The sequence below is a fragment of the Montipora foliosa genome, chromosome 1 (assembly GCF_036669935.1).
Source record: "Montipora foliosa isolate CH-2021 chromosome 1, ASM3666993v2, whole genome shotgun sequence".
Classification (NCBI taxonomy): domain Eukaryota; kingdom Metazoa; phylum Cnidaria; class Anthozoa; order Scleractinia; family Acroporidae; genus Montipora; species Montipora foliosa.
The window spans coordinates 38091656-38099155 of record NC_090869.1 but is presented as its reverse complement, the minus strand read 5'-3'; the positions used below and the strand labels follow the sequence as shown (position 1 = coordinate 38099155).

The 7500-nt window shown below is 39.3% G+C and overlaps 1 pseudogene; it reads left to right on the top strand.

Moving 5' to 3' along the window:
- The first annotated feature begins 3048 nt into the window (after nucleotides 1–3048).
- Nucleotides 3049–5854, top strand: LOC137968024 (uncharacterized; annotated as a pseudogene).
- The last annotated feature ends 1646 nt before the right edge of the window (nucleotides 5855–7500 follow it).

The window sequence follows — 7500 nt, the reverse complement described above, 5'->3', positions numbered from 1 at the left end:
GTAGAACCGAAATTCTTAGCCCAGTTTGACTCCTTCGAACACACATTTCACCTAAAATTATGGTTGGGTACGACTGCTCTGAGAAATAAGTTAGTTTTAGATCCATCTTTAATTATCATAGAAGATACCCTTGTCGATCACAAGGGTTATAATTAAATATGTAAGGCTTTCGATTAATGGAAATTCATGGTTTTGCTGTTTTTAGTTTTAAAAGATCGATTTGAGAAGAAGCTCTGACGCATATATTCCGAAGTTGTATTCTCCCAGTCTTTGGCTCCTGACCGGGTACATTGTAAGAATAGCGTAGTATTGCGGCTTCTCTGTTGCGTCGGGCACATACATATGTGAAAGTTTTAACTTCATCATAACTACGTTCAATCTAGACGAAATGGAGAGGAAATTCTCATCTGGACAATTTTAAGGTGTCTTCATCGGGACTCGAACCCATGAACTCTGCGATGCCGGTGCAATGCTCTGCCAACTCTGCTATGAAGCTACTCAGTTGGTTGGCATAGAACCGGTATCGCCGAGGTCATGGGTTCGAATCGCGTCGACGCCATCTGAATTTTTCAGGTGTCATTGGTAGACAATTGCTAAAATTGTCCAGCGACAATGCAAGTGGATTCTTTTTGAAAAATGTGCCACAATAATGTTGCAAGCCTTGTCATCGTGTTCACTTAAAAGGTTCAATTTCTGCAAGTGTCATTAAATTTCTGTTGGTGTAAGATTAATTGAAATCTATACAGTCTGGCCGTGCGGTTAAATTAACTTTAAGGTACTCACAGGTGGATAACGCAATCGTTCTTGAACTTGATGGTATCAATTTTGCCTCCATGCAAAGTTCTAAACGAAAATACAGTGAGAACACTTTTTAGGAGAAACATATATGACCAGATCAATTACCTTTAGCGTCTAGCTTAAGTCTTGTCATTCATAAATAGAGACCTACAATCAAAAGGACAACTTAATATACCTTGATAAATGGTAAGAATGTCTCTGAAAAAAACTACCCTACTAGCTATCAAGTCAACATAATTCTTGGCTAATATCTGGTACGTTCTGTGCTGTAGAACAGGCCATCAGCAGCAAGGATTTTCATGACGTTTCAACGACACGGAAAGCGAATATGTTTTTTGTGTAGTCGAGGGCATCACATGCACTGCCTGTCTTCCCATGCATTCCTAGCATTGCAAGGGATGAGAGTGCATAGCAAACAAATGATGGGTACCATATGACGTAGGTGGCTGACTGAATTAAGAAACAAATCGATCCATTCTTTTTACATTACACTTTTTTATTGTTTTGTTTTTTTTTTTTACATTCTTTTGTGTATTTACAGCCAAGTACAGAAGTCCTGTGTCACATATGTCGTGAGACTGTATGCATAACCTATTTTTCGAGTGTTCTGTCCTCCATAAATCTGAAAATCTCGCTTACAAAAGACTAAAGATCGCCTTAAGGGTGAGGCGAAGGGCAAAAGGACAACTTAAAAATAAAAGTCCAAAGCAGGATATGAACCAACGATCTCTGTAACACCGGTGGGATGCTCTACCCAATCAGCTACTAGAACCCCTATGGCTCAAAAATTGTAGGTCGTTTATCAAGGTCCTAGCTATAGATGGACATTGTGTCCCGCTGGTCTGTATGCCCACAAGTGATCTTTATGTCCTAATATTGATGTCTAAGGTGTAATGGTCAGTTCCAGCCATTTTACAGGTAATGACTCAAATGTCTTTGCGTTAGTACTTACATAACAGGTGTGGTATTGCTGCTACTATCAAACGATTCAAAGTTGATTGTTCTTAGCTTCGTCCGTATCATGAAGCTGTAGAAGATACAACAAGTTTGAAGGTGAAATTTTCAACTGAAAATCAAACCTTTATCGTGATATCCATCGTTTTCTCCCACAACCGAGCTTCTTTTATATTCTATTTAAGAATGAGTTCCGTACAGCCTGAGTAACTTCAGGTGCACTGACATTTGAAACAGTATGACATCCTCTGACTTACACTGTTAGATGTTGGTTTTGGATGGTGAACACCCGCTCTCCAATTGTGTTTATGGGGTTATCAGAAAGCATCCTGTTCGGAATAAAGATATAATCAAGTAAGTCGCAGTAACTTTCTTTACAGATTTAAAACGAGATGAGAGACAAGATTCTGAAAATAAAGCAAAAGTAACAAACAATTTAACGTTTCGTTATTTGACGCACGAGAAGCCGCGTACAGTCGCTTCTAGCTTGCTTGAGCTGAATGACGTACACAAGTCGAAGATGCTTTAAATTCCTGAAGGTCCTGTTAGGGATTGCTTGGAGTTTGTTTTCACTCAGAATTCTAAAAGAAACAAAAACAAATGTGATTAAAACAATTGCCTATTGGTAGTTAACCACACGGTAAACAATTTAACAGAGTGAGTATTGAGCTCCTAAAAGTACAATTTTGAGATGTTTCCGGCTCGAGCCATCAATGGATCAATATACAGACAAATTTATCAATAAATAAACTTATGAGAAAATAAAAAACAGATCGCTTTTAAAATTAGAGAAGCAAATTAATTGTTCAAGAATTAAGCCAGGTGGCATTAAGGATCGACTATGTTGGTATCGCAGAAAATCAAGAAAACCAAACACATGTTGTCATTCCGTACATTGTGCAAACGACTGCACTTCGTGAAATGAGAGTCCTATGCGAGGACATTGATGATATAGTAAAAAGCTTCAATTGTACCATATATCCGCGGGAACGGTATGGGGTGCCGTACTAGTCAATAATGTTTACTTATTTCTATGGTCTCTTAGACTTTTTATGTGATCAAGTTAACGTTTTATGTGGTCTCTTTGAAATTTTATGCGGTCAACCTGACTTTGCATGTGGTCAACCTGATTTTTTTATATGGTCAATTGTTGACTTTTTCTTTGGCCAACCTAACTTTTTATATGGTCAACTGTTAACTTTTTATTTGGTCGACCTGTGACTTTTTATATACGGTCAACTGGATGGACTTTCCATTTGGTCAACAAATGCACTGCGCGCGAGGCTCGCAACAAATATGGCTGGCAGTAACGAGAGCGTGGAGCAAATCACGTCCGCCTGTGCTATAGTGACTCAGGCGCTTGAAGCAATTGACAACCTCCAATGCACAGACATCCGAAATTTAGCATCGTCAACTGCTATTGGTAGTGTTTCGAGCAGTTGTAACCCGTCAACAAGCGGAAGTTCTGCGATTGCAGCCGAGCTTGGAAGAAGATTTCCAATATTTAACGCACGTGGGGGGAGAACAAATAGCCGAAAACGTAGTTCCAGTGCCTCGAACGACGAGACATCATCTCGATCGCAGTCATCAAAATTTGGGCGACCTCTGAAGTCCATCGTGCACAGAGACTTAGTGATAATACCCAATCCAAGTACGAACCAAGTACCAAGTCACGCAACCAAAGTCAAATTAGAGGAGAGAGGCTTTATCATTCACGAGTTTCCTTTCGACAGAAGGTGGACACCTCTTGACCACAAATATTCTGTTTGATTATCTCAAGGTTAGTATGGGTAATATCAGAAGTTCATGTCATGTACCCCTTGTAGTATTATGCAGACCTTTTTACAGATATGCGCGTAGTTACCTGGCCTTCAGATGAAAATGAGGCCGGAATTGCCCTTGTTATGATACAGAATTCCCTCCTTTTCTTATGTTAACGATGTTGTCCTCATGCTAATTAGTTGAAATTAACACAAGAAAAGCAGTGAGATTTCTATCAAAACAAGCTCAACTCTAGCCTCGCTTTCATTCACAGGTCAGGTAACTAAGCACACAACTGCAAAAACAGTAATTTGAGGCAGAGTCAACGTCATTGATTTGATTCTCAAAGTTTGTGTTTGCCCTAAATTTATAAGAAAAACAGACATTAAGGAGAAAGTTCAGTCCTCAAATTATTTCTTAAATATGTTTTTCAGTACTGTGATCGATATGTATCCTGTTGCTTTGCTAATGATCACATATTGACAGATACTTAGAAAATGTAACCTTTGAAAGCGGATTGTGTTCCTTTCATTTTTTTGTTGTAATGTCAATTATATGCCATCTCATAACAAAGACAATATTTTCCATTTGTGATCGTGCACAGAGACTTAGTGATAATACCCAATACGAACCAAGTACCAAGTCACGCAAATAAAGTCGAATTAGAGGAGAGAGGCCTCATCATTCACGAGTTTCCTTTCGACAGAAGGTGGACACCTCTTGACCTCAAAAGAACCATTGAAAGCCAACTTCCAAGGAAAGATATTCTGTTTGATTATCTCAAGGTTACAGAATTCCCTCCTTTTCTTATGTTAAGGATGTTGTGCTCATGCTAATTAGTTGAAATTAACACAAGAAAAGCAGTGAGGTTTCTATCAAAACAAGCTCAACTCTAGCCTCGCTCTCATTCACAGGCCAGGTAACTAAGCACACAACTGCAAAAACAGTAATTTGAGGCAGAGTCAACGTCATTAATTTGATTCTCAAAGTTTGTGTTTGCCCTAAATTTATAAGAAAAACAGACATTAAGGAGAAAGTTCAGCATTTGTGACTGCAATCATCGGAGAAAAGGAGGGGAATGGGGGTAGGAAACCAATAGTGAAAGCTCTGCTACTCCTTCTCCTCAGAGATATGATTAGGCAAATCTGTACCAAAGCATGTAATTATACAACACAAGGGAGAAGAGTTTTGTTTTCTTTTTCTTTATATAGGCATGCTATGGAACCTTGGTGATTCCAAAACTGGCATGGGGGTAAGGATGGATGGTGAAAGGATAATAAAGCTCTCAGGGCAAGGGAGTGTATACATCAGATGTATAGATCCCCTTGAAGATGAGGATAAAGATGAAGAGGATGAGCAACTGACGAGTCCAACCTTTAGTCAACTCTCTGATGACCTCTCCAACAACCCTGTGGTAACAATGTCTTCACCTCTTCAGCAGCCAATTAGTCGGCCTCAGCCTCTAGATCAGGCAGATCCACTGTTGGCGGTGCCTGTAGAATTGCCTGTACAAGTGCCTCCATTTATTGACCTATGGAGTGACCAGTCCACTCACAACAATAACTGTGATGTAGTTATTAGTAATGTCGTACCAACTTCTCCAACATGCAGTGATGAAGTGCCAGCGAAAATAATAAGAGTACACAGTCCCTCATTAGAGCATAATGCTATCACTATAAATCAGCATGGTATTGAATAGGCTGGACAGGGTAATGGGGTCCTAAGGGAAGTCTTTTCTTTGTTTTGGAAAGATTGTTATGAGGCACACATGTCGGGAGAGTGTGAGAGGGTTCCCTACATCAGGCATGATTTTGACAGAAAAAAGTGGGAGGCAGTCGGAAGGATACTTTTTACAGGATATACTGATTGCCAATATTTTCCCCTTAAGATAAGCAAATCTTTTTTCACTGGTTGCCTTTTTGGGGAGGGAAGTGTAACCTCCATGGTGTTGCAAGACTCGTTCAAGCACTATGTCTCTAACTCCGAGGCTAGTGTAATAGAGGGCTGTTTGTCTGATAGCATTCAGGGTGACAATGCAGAATTACTTAACTTTTTGTCAGTTTTTGATTGTAAACGAAGAGTTACACAAGACAACCTAGTGGAAATAATCAGAGAACTTGCCCACAAGGAAATAATTCAGAAACTTCAATATGTAGCTGATTACTGGGGGCCTATTGTTTCCCATCTTAAGTTATATTTTCCTGATATGTGTTCTTTGCATGAACTGTATTCCTCTATACTGCCAACTAATGTTAAAGTTATTTCCCTCCTTAAAGCAACACCCCTTACAGCTGCTGAGGGGGAGACCTTAGCCCACTTAAAGAGATTTATAAGAGGTTAGAACTACCAAGCACGTATTCAAGTTTCTGTGAGTTCAGAGATCTGAAGAGTTTATGGCTGTTTTAAATGCAGATAATTGGGAAATGACCATAGTTTAAAGACAAATGATGCTCTCATTTACGTTTGTTTAACCACCCAATCTTCTGTCTGGTAATAGTTGAGGTTTCATTTAAAGGAAAATTTCTTCTCAAAATAACATGTCTTTAATAATGCAACATGCAGGTCATCAGTGTAGGGAAATTGATCACCAAAGACCAGATGTTCCAGATATTTCTCCCAATTAGTATTAAAAGAAATGTGTCACGAACATTGAGGAGACTGTGCTTGTATGGGGCGGCGTATTAGTCGATATTGTTTACTTATTTCTATGGTCTCTTAGACTTTTTATGTGGTCTCTTTGAAATTTTATGCGGTCAACCTAACTTTTTGTATGGTCAACTTGTGACTTTTTATATGGTCAAGATGACTTTTTATATGGTTAACCTGACTTTTTGTATGGTCAACTTGTGACTTTTTATATGGTCAACCTGACTTTTTGTATGGTCAACTTGTGACTTTTTATATGGACAACCGGACGTTTTATTTGGTCAACTGTTGACCTTTTATATGGTTAACCTAAATTTCTATATCATGGTCAACTGTTGACTTTTTATATGGTCAATCTAAGTTTTTATATGGTCAACTGTTGACTTTTTATTTGGCCAACCTGTGACTTTTTATATATGGTCAACTGGATGGACTTTTTATTTGGTCAACTATAAAATGCATCGCACGCCTGATGGGGCTTTCAGCGAAATCAACTAGTGACAGCGGTACGGTGATCTTTGACCAAGTATGAGTCGAGACACAGCGAGAGAAATAAATGAATATGGATTGTTTTTATTCTTCGACAATCTCAAGCTACTGCTTTCTACAATAACAAAGTTTGAAGAAGCAAAGCTTGTCATTCGAGGATATTGATCAGGCTATTGGTCGATTGATGGCTGTTGCAGACACCATTCAGTTGCTGATTTCCGAGATTGAAAGCAATCGTGATTTTGCTGAGGTGTTACCAATCCTAAATGTAACTCTGACTAATGTAAGGAACTTGGGTGATCTACTACAACTACATACACATGGTGCTCCATATTTAACTAGGGAAACCGCATATAGTAGCCCAACCATTTCCACATGCAATGGTCCAGGACGCCCACGTTACGTTATCGAGGAAGAACAAATACGTATTTTGAGAGAACTGCATTTCCCGTGAAAACAATTGCCGATTTACTTGGAGTGAGTGAGAGTACTCTAAGGAGGAGAAGAATGATGTATGGCATAACTGGGGACGAGGACTTAAGCTGGACTCAGATTTCAGATACTGATTTAGAGAAAATAGTACAAGAAATCCAAACCTTAACTCCCAATATTGGGCAGGCAAGACTGTTGGGTGCTCTCAGGAGTAGAGGATTAAATATCCAACGATGCCGAGTGAAGAATTGTCTCCGCACCCTTGATCCCATTGGCACAGCTTTGCGGTGGCGACCAGAAATTTACAGATGAAAGTACAGTGTTTCAACTCCAAATTCTTTGTGGCACATTGACAGCAATCACAAACTTATCAGATGGCGACTCATAACCCATCTATGCGTTGATGGGTATACCCGCCGT